Source organism: Canis lupus, chromosome 4 (assembly GCF_011100685.1).
Source record: "Canis lupus familiaris isolate Mischka breed German Shepherd chromosome 4, alternate assembly UU_Cfam_GSD_1.0, whole genome shotgun sequence".
Lineage (NCBI taxonomy): Eukaryota > Metazoa > Chordata > Mammalia > Carnivora > Canidae > Canis > Canis lupus.
The window spans coordinates 60,401,173-60,419,460 of NC_049225.1; the positions used below are offsets into that span (position 1 = coordinate 60,401,173).

The window sequence follows — 18,288 nt, forward strand, 5'->3', positions numbered from 1 at the left end:
AATGGGTAGAAGAGTAGAAGAGTAAGGTAGAGATGGATAGAGTGTTTAAATGATCAGTAGGTTAGATCCACATCCTTCATACCGAGGAAGCCAACCAGAGTATGTATGAGTTCTGGTTAGTCGTCTGATACTCAAATTGAGGATTTCTTACATCACATGGCCATTCTATCACTCCAGTCATGTTATGTTTTTATAGGTGCGTATTTGGTTGCAGAAGCATTTGAAGAAATGAACTGAATTATTTTGGCATCACAGTGCACATTCCAAATTGATTTTAGACTGTCCGTAGCTGTGCAGCTACCGGGAGTTCAGAAGTGACCAAAACCCTTTCAACAGCTCAATGTAACTATTGCTGTAAGAATAAGCTTTTAGGTGCTATGAGAGCACCCAGCAGGGACAAACGGTCCTAGAGTTTAAGGTTTTAAAAATGGAAGTGTAGACAAATGTGGGAGCAGATCAATAGTGAGCAGTAAATGAAAACTCTGAAAGAACTAAGTATGGAAGGTAGAAAACTGGTGTAGGACCATAAAGGGAAGTTAAAAATCAAGTGCTCTTTGAAAGGATCACAAAGTACTCAAGGGATCTAATGGAGGTGGGCAACACATGGGAGCTGTAGGGAGACCAGGGCCATTCCATGAAAGCAAAAGGGTGTGGAAAACCAGTGAATAGGAAACCAGTATTTTCAGTTACTATCCCCAAAACTACCTTCACCTATAGCAAAATTTAGGTGTTTGTATATACATTTCTTTGATGCCATTAAAGGTTTATTTCAGAGTGAGAAGTAGGGGTAGAGGGAGAGAGTCTCAAGCAGACTCCAGCTGAGTAAGGAACCTGATGTGGGCCTTGATAGGATTCAAATCAGGACCAGAACTGAAACCAAGAGTCAGACACTTAAACCCTTGCACCACCCAGACACCTCTTTGATACCAGTAAAGAGGTTATAGGGACACCAGGCTGGCTCAGTAGAGCATGCCACTTTTGATCTCCAGGTTGTGAGGTTCAGCCCCATCTTGGGTGTAAATCTTTAAGAAAGCTGTGAAGTACAGATTGTTTTAGCTTTATTTTTGAGTTAAAAATTTTTCTGACTTCGTTGATTTAAAATCATGAGTTGTACATTTATCTACTAAGTATCATGGTTCAAACCTTAAGGCCAGAGCTAGGTCATCTCCGTGAACTGAGTCAATATCTGCAGAAATTGTCTGCATTTTATATAGGCCTTTAGTTTACAAGGTGCTTATTAAGCTTTTAATTTTTGTTACTTTGGTATAAGACTAGTAAAATGAGTCCCACTGCTCAACAGATTGAACAGTTTGCATTTTGCCCCTTTATTGTTATGCACATCTCTTTAAAGCATGCATTGAACATTTTTATTTTTATTTATCTTTTTTATTAGAGCATGAGAGGGGTTCAGAGAAGAGGGAGGGAGAGTGAGAATCATAAGGAGGCTTCACAGCCAGTGCAGAGCCCTATAAGGGACTTGATCTCACAACCCTGAGATCATGGTCTGAGCCTAAATCAAAAGTCAGATGCTTAACCAACTGAGGCACTCAGGTGCCTCTGTACCTAAATATTTTAATGTAGATTTCTCTAAGAACAAAGACCTGCCCATATTAATCGTGGTACAGTTACCAAAATCAGAATATTTTAAGATTGACCCAATTTTCTAGTTCAGCCTGTTTTCATCAGTTATCCCAAGTGTCTTTTGTAACACTTCAAGTTGTTCAGGATCCAACACAGGGCCATTTATTGTACTTAGTTGTGTCTGTGTAGTGTTTATTAATTTGGAACAATTCCTCACCCTTTGTCATTCATGACTTTAATATTCTGTGTGTGTGTGTGCGTGTTTTATTTTCCAGCTGTGTTCGCTGAGGGTCTGGAACCTGTGCTATTAACAGTAGCAGTGAGCACACCTGAGCACCCACATCTTAATTTCTAAATACTGAAAGGAACCATGGGTTCTTGGAGAAATGTCCAGCTTCAGGGCTGGGGTAGAGAAAATAGAAGATGAACCTGGAACATTCTGTTGTGCCAGAATGAAAGGAAATCTCAAAAAATGATGAGTGCATTTCAGAATGCTGGAGTCACACCCCAAATGTTCCTATTGGCCAAATGTGATTATGAAAGTATTGATTACAATATAACACTAAATATCCATGATTTCTTTATTCGTATAAAAAATGGGGAGAAGGGAAAGCTTATTTTAAAAGAGTACCAGCCAAGAAAAGTAATGCTGTGTTTGAAAAGTCATAATTTTACTAAAGGGAGAAGGTACAGTTTTGATGAGCAGGAATGTTTATGTCATCCTAAAACTATTACTTGCTATGTAAAAATACACCTTGCCAGGAGATATTCTAAGAAATAACTAGCCTGGACACTCAGTTGGAAAGGTGGTGTAATTGTCCCCATTTTAAAGATTGAAAGTTTCATAGAATGTCTTGGGGAATTAAAGAATTTGAATCCATATAGAACTTGACAGTTGTCAAAATGTTGTGCTTCATCTGACTTCATTATAACAGTCCTGAAACAACTAATATTCTTTCCATTAGAAAATAATTGAGAAAAGTAGGATTACCCAAGATGCAACCTTTGTCAAGTTTTACAGAGCCAGGATCGAAACCTGATTTCCTTTAGTTTTTATATGGTTAGACCTGGTACCCATCCCTATATAAATTTTGTCACCATTTGAAAGCCAGAGGTTGGAAACGCCTGGGTGGCTCAGGGGTTGAGTGTCTGCCTTTGACTCAGGGTGTGATCCCCAAGTCTTGGGATCAAGTCCCACATTGGGCTCCCTGCATGGAGCCTGCTTCTCCCTCTGCCTGTGTCTCTGCCTCTCTCTCTCTCTCTCTCTGTGTCTCTCATGAATAAATAAAATCTTTTAAAAAAAGAGGTTGATAATATTAACCATGATTTGTTGAATGCTATATGCCAGGCACCTTTCCAAGTGTGTTACATGTATTCGCCTAATTGTCACAGCCTCCCATGAGGTAAGTCATGTCTCCCTTTTAATTTTGAGGATCCTGAACCACAGGGCTGCAGTAGTTACTTCCATGCTCTTGACATCTCTAACAACTTACCCCTTTAAAATAATTTGTTGTCTGTATATCTTTAAATGCATATCAAATGGGATGGCAGCCTAGGAGTTAAAAGTCCAAAACCATGCCCTAAAAGGTTTTCAGAAATAAGCTTGGGATGTTGGTAGAGTCTGCATTTAGGGCCAAATACTACATTGTTTTCTTCAGTCTGTTGAAAATCAGTTGATGAAAGTGAAGCCCAGAAAGATTCATGTACTGAAATTAACCACAACGAAGACTAGAACCCAGGCCAAAAAGAATTTCCCTCCCAGTGGCACTTGCCATCAAGCCAGAGCAATTCGTTTATATATTGCATTTATCAGCCAACTTTTACCTAGTTACACCAAGTACCTCATCCGCGTGCTAATGATGGCAAGAAAATGTTAGCCTGTTTTGCTACTCACTGGTCTTAGTAAAAATCGGGAAAAAAAAATTTTGAAATCACCTTAAAGCAATTAAAATGTAAAATTAAGTATCACCCCTGCCCAGGTACCTAGCGTGCCCGGCGCAGAGGTTTAAAAGACCTTTGGGGGTCGCCGATCCGCCTGGGGTCAGGGCGGTCGGGCCCGTGGGGACAGTCCCTTCCCCCCAGACTCTGCCGTCCACCCCCACCCCCGCGGGTTGGGGTCTCCGCGCCACCCACGGGTCCTGGCGGCGGCCGGGACGGGGCTGCCCGGTGGCTGTGGGGCCGTGCGCGTGCGCCCCCAAGTCCCCGGCGTGGGGCTGGGCAGGTGGGAACCTGTGGGGTTAAAAAAATTGTCAGTGTTGGGTTGTGTAAGATTCGCTATCTATGATCAAGAGAGGAATGCATTAAAATTGCATTCTACTAGATACACAAATTTGGTCAAGGTACTTTTCTTTGTGGTTATATTTCCTGTACATTTTTTAATTTTTTGTTTATTTATTATTTATGATAGTCACACACAGAGAGAGAGGCAGAGGGAGAAGCAGGCTCCATGCACCAGGAGCCCGACGTGGGACTCGATCCCGGGTCTCCAGGATCGCGCCCTGGGCCAAAGGCAGGCGCCAAACCGCTGTGCCACCCAGGGATCCCTATTTCCTGTACATTTTTGGAGCATTTTCACACAATCAGGTCTGTGTAGGTTATTCTAATACATTAATCCATTCACTGAAAGGGTATTCCTTCAGTACTGTAGTACTTTTATAGCTTGGTAATGACATTTATGGACTATAGTGTCTTAGGTAGAAAAAATGTAGCCCTCTCTCAACATTACCATATTAAGTCTGCAATGTTACTGTACAGAGAAGTAAATAGTTTGAATAACCATTGGAAACAATTTCTTGTTTGATGTCAGGCAGCCATACATTGGTTCTCTGCCAATGGACAGTGGCACAAATCTTGGTGGTGATAAAGTGCATTAGATATTTAGGATTGGAAGAAAGGGGGAAGGTGGGTATTTTTAGGAACTGCTCTCAACAGTTGCTAAGTAAATATTTTTTATTAATTGCAAAACTGGTTTGAACTATAGTAACATGCAACTCCATTAAGAGTGTAATGATTTAGTCTAGATTTAGAAGCACTGTAAAACATACTAAGTTAGCTTCTAGATGGTATGTGTGGGTGCAAGTGCACATGTGAGAATAAAGACCAAAAAACATGACAGTATTCTTGAGTATTTTTAATATTTTGACCACCCTGCCCCTTGCAAAATGGTGAAGAAAGTATAAGTTACTGCTTCTCTATTTTGAATATTATATGACAAAGCATGTATGGTTTTTTATCAAGCCTGTGTACAGAAGTGCAAGTCGTGCACAAACAGTAATAGGGATTAATTTTATGCACAAATAGATTAGCAGATAAAGAGCATTTACTGAGTCTCAAGTGCCAGGCACTGTGCCACTCCCTGGGAATTCAGGAGTGACAATTCATATGAGACTACGCAATATGGGATGTTACCAAAATAAGTGCAATACTAGTGAAGCAGATGGAAGTCAGAGGAGACAATCAGACTTGCATCTTGAAGGATGAGTAAGATTCCATTAGGCAAAGGAGACTCCTCACTTTTGAGGCTATTCCTGGAGGAATGGTACCAGAACACACTCACAGGAGTAATTTAATCTGGCCTGATACTCTAGTGTGGAGCCAGCTAAGTGGCTCAGGCAGTGGATGGTAGGGATTCCACATCTCTTATAATGAGATTACCTGAGTCATATGTAAGCTATACATGGGTTTGTACAAAAAGTTTAAATAATTCAGAAGTAAAGACCGTTTAGCCCAAATACAAGCCCTTGCACTGCAGTCAAGGAGGAAATCAGCAAGGAAATAATGAGAGAAAATGACCTTAAGTGGTAGGGGGCAGAGGATGACAAGGTATGGGAAAATCCAAGCTGCAAGCATAAACTGGACTTATGAGAGGTGTTGGGCGGTGGGTGGGGGTGGAGATGAGGTGGTTTCCCCAGCAGACAGCAGAATATCATCCCTTTACATCAATCCCACGTCTGCCTACAATGTCATGCTCATGATACTAACAGTTGGCTCAATAACCTTCTAAATTGGTGATGATGGTTAGGAGTCCCTGGGTGCTGTTACATACTGAAGGAAATCTTTTTGTTGGACTTTAAGGCTAATAATCTGCCCCAGTAGAATAAATGTATTCAATGTCTTTAATTAAAAAAAAAAAATTTATGTGTTTGGCAGCACAAGTAGGGAGAGCAGGAGAGAGAGGCTCCCCACTGAGCAGGGAGCTCGATGTGGGGCTCGTTCCCAGGATGGGATCAAGGCCTGAGCTGAAGGCAGATGCTTAACCAACTGAGCCACCCAGGCGCCTTCAATGTCTTTATAAATGCCATTTGTCTATCTTCAATTTCTACCTTTAGAGGAAAATGTGCTGTGTTTATAACAGCATCAAGAAAGACAATATCGTACATTAATTTTAGTGTGTATTGTCACCCAGGAGAATATTAAGCCTGATGGGGGACTTTGCTGCTTGCAAAATCTGGAGATACCCAATGCTCTGCTTTTGTGTCTCCAAATGCTATATATAGAATAGTAACCAGCTAAGATGGATAAACAAAATAACAATACATTGGAAAGTCAATACGATCATTGAAGCTTGAAGCTTGTGATCTTCCTTTGGAATAATACCCTGTCCAAAGTCACAGAGCTGGTTAGCTGCAGGTCTAGGAAAACGTCCAGCTAGAGCCCTTTTGAGCTGCTAAACTGCTACCCTAAGCACAGGGTAGTGACTGTCATCAATATAGTCCTGGGAACCAATAGCAGTATGTGGGAATTTGTTAGAAATACAAATTCTCATGCCAAGCTCCAGACCTACTGAATAGAGCTTAGAATGGAGCCCAGCAATCTGTTTATTAAGAAGAACCTTCAAGCGATTCTCATGCTCACTAAAATTTGAGCAACACTGGCACAGGAGAATGAGACCAAATGAGAAATGAAGGGAACCTGGGAAGATAACCTGCACAGAAGACCAATGATTTGTTTCAGTTTGCTCACCTATAAAAGGAAATAACCTCCGGATTGTGGCCCTACTGGTGGCTGAGTACAGAATGAAGTCAGAAACCCCATTTGGGAAAAAGATTTGCCCCAGACAAGGGGAGATTGAAGTATTCTCCTCTTCACAAAAACTGTGCATCTCTTCCCAGCTCCACATTTGGTGGCATGTTGGTAACTAGAAATGAGCTGTGGAGAGAAGTTGGAAAAACCTTTCATTCCAGGGTGTTCCTGTTGATCAGTACATAACAGGTTTCAGATTACAAAACTCATCATTTCTTTGTCCTAGTTTGTAACCCTCAGAACGTGGGTTAAAATTACTTTGTAAATGCTTGACATAAAAAAATCCCTTTAAGTTGCAAACTTTTAAGAAATGTCAATTTAGGGAGGAAACCTAATGCATACATCTTAACAGGGTTTTGTTATCTATTAAAACCAGTTATCCATGAACCCTGTGAAGCCCCATATTTTGCATGACTTTAAGGCATAAGGTCAGAAGTACCCCAAGTCAGAGATGTAGATTAGGAAGTTGTCACCAGAGGGGTGATAATTGAAATCCCAAGACTAGGTGAGTTTTTCCAGATTCCATTTTGACCTGGATGTGTAGAGGGTTGAACATAGTACCCCAGGGCATACAAAGGTAAAGGATAGAGCAGCCCGGGTGGCTCAGTGGTTTAGCGCTGCCTCTGGCCCAGGGTGTGATCCTGGAGACCCAGGATCGAGTCCTGAGTTGGGGTCCCTGTGTGGAGCCTTCTTCTGTCTCTGCCTCTCCTTTTTCTCTCTTTCTGTGTATGTCTGTCTCTCATGGATAAATAAAATCTTTAAAAAAAAAAAAAAAAGGTAAAGGATAATGAACCACTGAAGAATGAGAGTCGTCACAGTGAAGGACATCCAGTAAGTCAACAGTGCCATATGGGGAGGTCAAGAAGGAAGCTTCACAGTTTATTAGTCAAGACAAACTTCATGCTAATTGCTGCAATGGCCAAACTTGAGAATAATGGCTTTATGCAAGATGTATTTCTCCTTAATGTGAGAAATACATCTTGGCCTTCCAGGCTAATGCAGCAGAGAAAGACACTGGGGATAGGTCAACAGTGAACTGCCTCAGGGAGTGATGTGTGTCACTTTTTTTTTCTGTAAACCATTGGCCAGAACCAGTCAGGTCCACTCTTATTTGCAAAGGAGGCTTACAAATGTAAGGGAGAGGATAGGTGTTCAGGTAGTTCCAATTTTCTTGGTCGCAGATTGTTTGCAAGTAGTGTTGTAGAGAAAGTCAGATGTGTCAGAAAACTGCCTCTGGCTGTTTATACCCTCAGGTATCCAGGCTAGGTTTTCCAGGAAGGCAGAGCCTAGAGCCAGTAAACTCCCATGGCTCTCTGGCACAGATTTTCTTGCCACTGTCAGGGCTTGTCACATAGGAAAACAAGCCATGCAGTTCCCGTTGCTAAGAAATATATAAACACAGTGAGAAATAATCTCTCTGCTGAGGGTTTAGTGTTGCAACTCTCCCATAAATGACCAACAGTTGTTTGACCTTTGGGGGGGCCGTATCTCTGTTGGCATAGCAATAAGGAAGAAAAAAGTGTGTGTCTCCCCTGCAGGAAGAGGAGTTTCTTTTAGGGTAGAAGTCATAATTTCATTTTTTACTTTGTACTCAAACTAGCACAAGAAGGTAACCAGTAAGACTGCTGTAGAATATTCATGCAGACCAGGGTAGTATTACCTTCCTTTCAGCACTACTATGCTGTTGATTCATTGCATTTGTGGTCAATTAAAATCCTGAATTATATCTTTTTTAAGATCTGTTGCCAGGCCACATCTATCTAGAACCTATGCAAATAACAATAAATAATTTATTTGTCTATGTGCTGATTTTAATATATTTTTTCTAAATAAGCTCTATGCCCGACATGGGGCTTGAACCCACAACCCTGAGATCAAGAGTCCCATGCTCCACCGACTGAGCCAGGCAGGTTCTCCTATCTATATGCTGATGTCAGATTCAAAGCTTTTAAATGGCTCCCCATCAGTCAGTACTACCCCCAAAAGAGATCAGCAAAAGCTCCCCAGCTTCAGCTCTTTGAAAGTAGAATTCTCTCCCTAATTCCCTCCCTAGATGCAAAAGGGATTTTATCAACCTTTGCTCCAGGGGCTGTGCGTGTGTTGCATTGTGTTTAAATATGTTTTCAAAAGGTCTGTTGCAGGCCTACCTAAGTCTCATGCAACTTTAATTCTTTTTCTTCCTCCAAACTGTGCTGACCCCTCAAGAAGACTGATCCATTAGAAAGTACTTTCTTAGGCTTGCCCATCGCATCAGAACCTGCCATCTCTTCTGCTCCCCCAAAATCCACCGAGGTGGACTTGCACTTACTTGAATCTGGTTACTAACCGGCCCTGGAGCCCATACTTGAGGTGGCTCGTTACTTCGGTTAAGCCGTGTGCCCTGCGATTTGCCACACACAGTGTGTGATAATCTCTCACCTCCAGCTGTTGTGCCACTTGAGCACCGAGTACCATGCCTTACAATGGCTAAGTATCCCTCGTCTCCACATGAATCTACTATTTTGCCTGCTGATCCTCTAATTAATTCTCTCGAGGAATGGCAACTTCCCAGCAGAACACCTGAGAACGATCCTTGACTCTCTTTTTTTCTTTTTTTCTTGACTCTCTATCAAAGTCCAACTCCTCACTGTCCTTACTGGTTCTGCCTTCACTGGGCCTTTATCATCCCTTATCCTGACTGCCCCAGTAGCCTCTGATCTAGTCTCCTTGCCTTGGGTCTAACCTCCCCAGTCATTCTGCACATCATTCTTCCTGAGTGTGCCCCCCACTCCCCAGCTTTCAGCATAATGAGCAGACTCCATGATCTGGCTCCTGCTTACCAACCTATCCCAGCTAATCTCTTGACTTCTATCCCTAGCCCCAATCTCCAACACTCTGCCCTCCAGATATACTCGAAGTTCCCAGAACTCCCTGTGTCATCATGTCTTCATCTACTCCTCTGTGCTAGTAACGCCTTCCACTTTCTCCTCCAACCTGCCCACTAGTTCAATCCAAAGTTTTCTAGAAAGTTTCACCCATCCCACCAGAAGGGCTGACCACTCTCTCCCTCTGTGCCTCACCGCAGCACCTTCCTGTGTTTGCAGTTATACTTCTGTGATTACTCAGCTGAATGTTCCTCCCTCACCAGATTGAGAGCTCTTCAAGGGCCAGGACTCCCTTTCCGTCTGTAGTGTTCATGTGTGAGGAAAGGCACGTGAGGAGCAGAAGCTTAGTGAATGGTTCTTTACTGATGGACTCATGGACAACATTAGCTCAAAGCTGAGATAAGACTGCCTTGGGGGTAGGGGACAAGGGACTTCAAACCAGATAGGAACTCAGAAATCTATAGGACACAGTGTCTCAAAACAGGCATATGTTTCACCCAGAGATGTGTTTGTCCCTCTCTAGGAACATAGTGGGGAGACGGGGAGAGAACACAGGTTTAAATATTAAAAAATAGCAAAGAGTCTAAAGATGTTATTATACTTTTTTTTTTAAGTGAAGGGACATTCATGATCATAAATCTTTAGGACAAGGTTGTACCTTTTAAGTGTATGTTTAAAAATATGATCCAGGCAGCCCCAGTGGCACAGCATTTTGGTGCCGCCTGCAGCCTGGGGTGTGATCCTGGAGACCCGGGATCGAGTCCCACATCGGGCTCCCCGCATGGAGCCTGCTTCTCCCTCTGCCTGTGTCTCTGCCCCTCTCTCTCTCTGTGTCTATGAATAAATAAATAAAATCTTAAAAAATAAAAAATAAAATAAATAAAAAAATAAAAATATGATCCAGGGGAACCTAGGTGGCTCAGTTGGTTAATTGTCTTAGCTCTTGGTTTCAGCTCAGGTCATAATCTCAGGGTCCTGAGATCAAGCTCCATATCAGGCTCCGTGCTCGGCTGGGAGCCTGCTTGTCTCTGCTCCCTCTCCCACTCGTCTCTAAAAAAAGAAAAAAAAAGAAAAAAGAAATCCAGTACTCTTTGCAAGAGGAACTGAGGACCAGAAAAGAGGGACTGGGGCACCTGGCTGGCTCCATCAGTGGAGCTTGTGATTCTTGATCTCAGGGTCATGAATTCAAGTCCCATGTTGGGTGTAGAGATCACTTTGAAAAAAGAAAAATAGGGACGCCTGGTGATCAGTTGGTTAAGCATCTGCCTTCGACTCAGGTCATGATCCTGGGGTCCTGAGATCGAGCCTCATATCCAGCTCCCTGCTCAGCAGGTAATCTGCTTCTCTCTTCTCTCTCCCTCTGTCCCCTCCCCTCCACCATACTCTCTCTCTCTTTCAAACAAATAAAATCTTAAAAAAATAAAAAATAAAAAGGAAACTGAGCACACTGAGGCCACAAAGCAAATGGCATAGTGGTTTCTTCCCTCCTAATCCTGTTTTCTGGTCACACTATACCATACTTCTTGTGTGAATTGATTTAGACCAGAAAAGAGGGAGAGCAAATGATCTTCTCACTCCTCCCAAAATAAGGAACTGCAAGTTAGGTAAGAGCTTCTCTTCTCTTCGGGGGCGGGGAGGGAGGAGAGGCTCGGAGAGGAGAGGCGATGAGAGGAGAGGAGCGGGGCGGTTCGGAGCGGAGAGGAGGGAAGTAGAGGAGAGGGGGAGAGGCTATGCAGATGAGGGAGAGAGCAGAAGGAGCGGTAATTTCAATCCTCTCCAATCTCCTCTCCTCTCCTCTCCTCTCCTCTCCTCCTTTCTCTTCCTTTCTTCCTTCCTTTCTCCCTCCCTCCCTCCTTCCCTTCCTTTCTTTTTTCCTAAGTAATCTCTATGCCCAGTGTGAGGCTTGAACTCACAAACCCAAGATGAAGAGTCATCTGCCCCACCAACTAAGATGGCCGAGTGCCTCATAGATAAGTTTCTTGAGAAAAGTAGGGTGTGGATGGCCATCTTGATTGCCATTGCTCACTTTTGTCTTTATACTCTTTTGCTCACATGTCTCCTAAAAGACATTTGAAAAGTGGTGTATCCCTTTGTACACTTTTAAGCTGACATCAAATTAAAAAAAATATTTTTTTTTACTATAACCTTAAATAGTTGCAAAGGATGTTCTTGGAGGGTTTTTACAGGGTGCCAGGGTGCTGCACATTGGTGCCTCTTTTCTGAGCACCAGTAGAATACAATTTTGAAATTGTTATCTTCAATTATATCCCTAAGGAATGTCAATAAAAGGTATCTACAATGTGACCTCCTTTCAAGTGTAGCTTGGTGAGCTGGGGTATTTGTTGAGGAACGGAAGCCACACCTTTTGGGGTCAGTGGTGCTCAGCATCATCCCTTGAAAAAAGTACATGGGCAAATTCTGGTCAGAAATTTTACATTATTCCTTTCTCTTCTTCCAACTCCTATTTATGTTCATCCTACTGTCACCACAGGACTTTATCATACGTACAATTCGTTTTCTTTTTTTTTTTTAAGATTTTATTTATTTATTCATGAGAGACACACAGAGAGAGGCAGAGACACAGGCAGAGGGAGAAGCAGGCTCCACGCAGGGAGCCCGATATGGGACTCAATCCTGGGTCTCCAGGATCACTCCCTGGGCCGAAGGCAGGTGCTAAACCACTGAGCTACCCAGGCTGCCCTGCACTTCATTTTCATGCCCTACTGTCTTTTTTTTTTTTTTTTTTTTTTTAAGATTTTATTTGTTCATGAGAGACACACAGAGAGAGGCAGAGACATAGGCAGAGGGAGAAGCAGGCTCCATGCAGGAAGCCCAATATGGGACTCCATCCTGGGACTCCAGGATCATTCCCTGGGCTGAAGCCAGACACTCAACCCCTGAGCCACCCGGGTGTCCCATGCCCTACTGTCTTTTAATGATTGCCATTTTGTACCTTTTTGAAACAAAAATACTCACTTAAATTCCAATGTTAATTTTTTTTTTTTTAAAGTAAACTCTACAGCCAGTGTGCAGCTCAAGCTCACCACTCTGAGATCAAGAGCCTCATGCTCTACTGACTGAGCCAGCCAGGCATTCCTCCAATTATAATTTTATTTTCTTGTGGCTATAAACCTTGAAGTGTCATTTCTTCTGGCTAGAGATGCCATTGCAGTTCTTATACCTAATTGACCAAAAGCCATACAAGTGCATTACAAATTTTGATAGCTATTTGCATATGGAGGGTTAAATTGTATTTACTGAGAGGGATTTTTTAAACGCACATTCACATATACATTCATCAATGCTATTTATGTCTAGGCTGAGACAGGAATCACCATCAGTACTACCGCTAGTACATTTTAATCCATGTATGAATTTTGAAGCCTTGCTTGCATAATCAGATGGAGCTGGAGAGGGCTTAGTTATTGCAGTGCCACTCAGTTCTTTGAATTCTTTCCAAGATACACGCCAAAAATTACTTAGAGATCTTTTATAAAAAATTAATGAACAATTCCATTAGATCTTCCCTCAATGCTGTGCCATGGCAACCTCTTTTCTCTAAGTCTGTTTCCCTGAAGGAGCTTCCAGAACAAGGTAGAACAGTTGCCAATATGCCCACTGACTGGAGGCCCATGAGAGTAGAGGCTGCTTGGGCAGAGCTACCCACAGGTCTCAGCGTCCTAAGCCCACAAGAAGCCCCTGATAGTTCTCCTCCAGCTCTGGCTTACCCCTTTTCCCTCTCCAGGTCCAAATCTCTGGATCTGGTGCCTGAAATTCCCTGGAGCTGAAAATCAGGATTGTTTTCCGCCTCCCACTCTCTCCCTAAGCTGACTACCTCCGCGGGACAAAGACTCACACTGTGTAATTTGCCAATCAATCCGGTAATCTAAAATGATGGTGCTGCTCTTAAAAACAGCATCAGCAAAGAGATGGCCTCTGCAAGCTGGCCTGCCACATTCACCTCCTGGGTTCAAAATGATGTGCTTTTTAAAAGGCAAGTTTGCTGAAAGCTTTCGGTGTCAGCTTTTTGAGCCATTTACAATCAGCTCTCATACAATGTAGGCCACTAGCAGGCTCTACCCGATTCACTAAACCACTCTAGAAAATTGTGTGGCGCTGGCCCCAACTCGCCTCTGTTAGCATTTTAGTTCAGAGCATTCACTTTGCTTTTGTATCTGGGCCTACTTGGATTCTTGCCTCATTCTGACCGCATTAATTATCTCAGGTTTCACCAGGACCCTCTCCTTGGCTTGCTCCCGTTTCTAATAAAGTCACAACATCAGAGCTGTGTACATCCGTAACTTCTTGCATTATTGACCTTTGCTCTGAAACAGAAACAGAATCCTCTTTGCTCCTGGAAGGCTGCTTGATGCCTTGGAAATAGCCCGGAAGCTGGTGGAGGCAGATGCCAGGGTAACTGGTCTGCACCGTGTCACGGACAGTGAGCCAGGCTCGCTCTCTCCTCTACCAGCGACAGTCAGTCCTACACCCACACAACTGGATACAGACGTTTGCTCTGTCTTATCCTCCCACCCAGGATCTCGGGAAGTTCAAAAGCTTTGGTGTGTTTAGATAGATAGCGCCAAGCGTGCAGGTAGTTGGCGAATGTTGGCGGCCATTGTTAGAATCCAAGAGGACCATATTCCTCAGAATCGGAGGCCTGTTTCACGAGGAAATCTTTCTCATGATTTCAGGGAACGTGGTGGATTTGGTAGATTTCGATGGATGAAGAACAGAGCTGACTGGTAAGCAGACCGCTTAAGAGGCTTGAAGCATTATCTCCTTAGGCCCACGGTCCCCAGGGGGAGGAGGAGGGACCACAGGGCTGGGGCCTGGGCTGCCAGGGAAAGTGGGTGAAGGGCTGCTTTGTCAGCTCGGACAGGGCTGGTTTCCACAGCTCTTCAGGCCAGCGGGGTGGAGCCCAGGCTGCGGGTGAGTCATGGTGGCTGCGTGTGTGGGCAGCAGTTGGCCCCACCTGCCTAGTGGAGGGAGCGCTGGGGCACCTGGGAGAGCCAGTCCTGCCCCGGGTGGTGGCCCCACAAGAGCCCCCTTTCCCAGCCCTGAGCCGGGGACACTAGGAAATGCTCCCCCTGAAGCCAGGGAAAGAGCATGAGTTCATGACCAGGGCCCACGGCCCCCATCCAGGAGGTGGAGGAGGCCCAGGCCCTGCCCTCAGACGGCTGTGGTCCCCCCGGAACATAGAGACCCACCCGGAGGGGCGCGGGGAAGCCGAGTGAGTGACCAAGGCTGCAGCCTGGAGTCGCAGATCTGGGTGTCGTTTGTGGCTGCTGCTTACTAACCACACGAGTCTAGGCAGATCACTCACTTTGGCTCCAAAGAAGGGGATGATGCCGGCCCCACAGGGGTTTTTTTTATAAAAATTCAGTAATGTTTCATAAAACATAGGTCAATATAAAGGTCTCTGCAAATGGCTAGCTGACAGACTTGACGGTTTTCTAGGCAGAGCCCAGTCAAGGGTCTAGGGCTGGAAAGTGAGGTGGTTTTTTTTGAAAGATTTTATTTCTTTATTCATGAGACACACACACACACACACACACACACACACACACACACACAGAGGCAGAGACACAGGTAGAGGGAGAAGCAGGCTCCATGCAGGGAGCCTGATGTAGGACTTGATCCTGGGACCCTGGGCTCATGACCTGAACCAAGGGCAGATGCTCAACCACTGAGCCACCCAGGTGTCCCAGTGATGTCCTTCTGAGGTCTGAGGAGGCTGCCGTGTAGTTCCAATGGCTGACAGGAGGGTACCTTGACTGTGGGGGTCATGAAGACTAGACTCTAGAGGTAGGCATTTGCTCCTTAAGTCATGCAGAATCTGTGACTGTCTGCAGCAGGAAGGGTGACTTCAGGTCTCTAGAAGATGGGGCTATACTGTGTCTTCCAACATAGGGCTTGGGGGGGTTTGGTCAGTAAAACAACAACACAAAAACAAAAAAATATAAGGCTTGGCATGTTTCCTTGGTGAGGTGACATGAGCAGTGAGGACAAGGCAAAATGTCCACCCCCCTGGGACACACCCGCACTTCACCCTTGGCGAGTTAAGAAGCCAGTGAGTGACCCGAGGCTCAGCTGAGAGACCCCCCCTCGCCGAGCTCCTCAAGGCCCAGACCTTAGTGTAGAGACCAGGCTTGCAGAAATCTCTGGCTACTGCAGTAGAATGAAAGAAAAATCAGGAGGGCTTCCTGGCTGGCTCAGTTGGCAGAGCATGTGACTCTTGATCTCGGGGTTGTGAGTTTGAGCCCCACCTTGGGTGTAGAGATTACTTAAAAATAAAATCTTGGGGATGCCTGGGTGGCTCAGTCAGTTAAGCGTCTGACTCTGTGATCTCAGCTCAGGTCTTGATCTCAGGGCCATGAGTTCAAATTCTGTGTTGGGCTCCACGCTGAGCTTAGAGCTTACTTAAGAAGAGAAAAAAAGTCTTGGGATCCCTGGATGGCGCAGCGGTTTGGCACCTGCCTTTGGCCCAGGGCGCGATCCTGGAGACCCGGGATCGAATCCCACGTCGGGCTCCCTGCATGGAGCCTGCTTCTCCCTCTGCCTGTGTCTCTGCCTCTCTCTCTCTCTCTCTCTCTCTCTCTGTGACTATCATAAATAAATAAAAATTAAAAAAAAAAGAAAAAAGTCTTAAAAAAAAAAAAAATCAGGAGCCTCTGAGCCAGTCCCTTATTTTACAGGAGGAAGAACAGCCCAGAGTGGGAGCTTGATGTGTGTAAGTCACACAGCAGGCAGTGAGAGCCAGCCTCCCATCCCTCCCCCTTCAAAAAGGCCTTGTGGCAGGGAAGGTCGACCTTAGTCACCCAGCAGCCCCCCGCCACACACACACCTCCTCCAGCCAAGCGATGGCCTCCCAGGTCAGGGAGTGGCGGTGAGGTCAGCACTTCTCAGAGGAGGGGAGAGGAGGTGCCGCCCTGCCCCTGGGATGGTCAGGTCTCCACCTCACCTCTCCCTCTCTGGCTCTGGGCAGGAGCTTCCAGTGAACCTGGCTGGGCAGCCTTTGCCTCCTTGGAAAGGCTCCAGGGACATTACAAGGAAAGGGCTCTTGTCTGCAGTCTGTATTCTCCAAGGGCCCTGGCACGCCCTGTCTAGGGGGGCTCGGGGCTGCTCCTCACCCCCTCCCTTCCCCTTCTTTCCATTTCAGGGGTGCTGGGGGGCGGGGAAGAGCAGAGGCACAGCGCACTGAGTCACTTGCAGAAACGGCCCGGGCCGCGTCATCCTTTACAAACTTACAGCCAGCTTATGGCAGCCCTCCGTCCAAAACCCCTCCTCGGTTCCTCGGTCCAGTAAAGCCCGAGTCTGAACAAACCCTGCCTTTCGCGCCTTTGTCACCTCCCGGACTGCAGTTCTGTGTCTCTCCCTCAATCACCCCATCACCCCTCCAGCCTGACCCCTCTCTGCTTCCCTCTCTCCAGACATGGCAGCCCGGCAGCCTCAGGACATTTGCACTTGCTGCCATCCCCCCAGAGCCCTCCTGATCTTTGCTGCGACGTCACCTTCTGGGCTTCTTGGATCACCGTGTTTGAAGACGACACCTGCCCTTCACCCCTCACCTCTTCCTTGGTTTTATTTTTCTCCAACTAACATACTATGTACTTCACCGTTACTTTAACATAACAGCCATCTCGGCCCCGCCAGGATGACAGCAACGTGACAGCAGATGTTTTTGTCACTCTGTACATTCACTGCTGGATCCTTGGGATGTTGCATAGCGCCTGGCACGTAGCGGGCCCCCCACAAGCCCCTGGTGAACACCAAGTGGATAAATGAGGGAATGATTAAACAAATTAAGAGAGCAGCAGAAGCTATTTGGCCCCTCCTGGGCAGAGGATGTCCCTGCCCTCTGTTCTGGAACTCCTGAAAAGTGCCAGACTATGGACTTTGTAAGAGGGAACGGACAAAACCGGGGTCCAGATCTTGGCTGTTTACCAACACCCCCCCCCTGAGGCAGTCACCACCTCTCCCCTGCTCCTCCAAGCCCATCTTTTATTTTTTAGACAGCTTAGTCAGCTCCTTTTAGCCCAAGCAAAACCGTCTGGTTTCTTCACATCTGTCTTATTTGCTGGAGGTACAAATTAGACATAATAAAAGGCACAGACCTGAAGCGTGCAGCGTGATGACTTTTTATATGTACGGCCTCCTGGGCCACCACCACCCAGTCCAAGACGCGAGCCATTTCTACCACCCCGGGAGGCTTCCCAAGGTTAGAGACCCTCCTGACTTTATCACCCCAGGATTGGCTGCGTCTAGACCTTCCCCTAAATGAGTCGCAGAGTAGGTGGGCTTTTGTGTCTGGCTTTCCCTGCCCAGAGCTGTGTCTGTGAAGCTTCTCCATGTGGCCTCCTATTGCAGGGTTTGGCTTTTTTACTGCTGTACAGATTCCTCTTCACGTCTTCCTGAGTCGGGATTACGTGATTGGGGCCAGGTTCTTCGTCAGGCCTCACCCTCAGCTCTCGGGTCTCTGGCTTTTCGTGGACACACAGGCTGGAGGGGGACTCAGTTGCTCTGCTCCACACTTGGTGAGGCAGACCGGCCCTTGGAAGGCAGACCAGCATCCCGGGCGAGGGCTGGGCCCTAGAATCAGGCTGGCCTCAAACTGCTCATCTGCCACTTGGGGAGGTGATTTTGGCCAAAGCACTAAGCCTTTATTTCTTTGACCTTAAAATGCAGATAAAATCATACTACTATGTGGCACGGCTGTGAAGATGAAAGAAAATGGCCCATGAGTCCGGTACTCGGGGCTGGGGGATGCTGGATGCATGCTACCTACCTCCGCCAGGGCTTAGACCGCCAGATGCTCGTC

At 45.7% G+C, this 18,288-nt stretch overlaps 1 long non-coding RNA gene across 1 annotated transcript; it reads left to right on the plus strand.

Annotated features, from left to right (window-relative positions):
- Positions 1–13,708: 13,708 nt before the first annotated feature.
- On the plus strand, positions 13,709–17,594 carry LOC111095595. The gene is made up of 2 exons (XR_005357634.1): positions 13,709–14,212; positions 16,901–17,594. It is a non-coding gene; the product is annotated as an uncharacterized LOC111095595 (long non-coding RNA).
- The last annotated feature ends 694 nt before the right edge of the window (positions 17,595–18,288 follow it).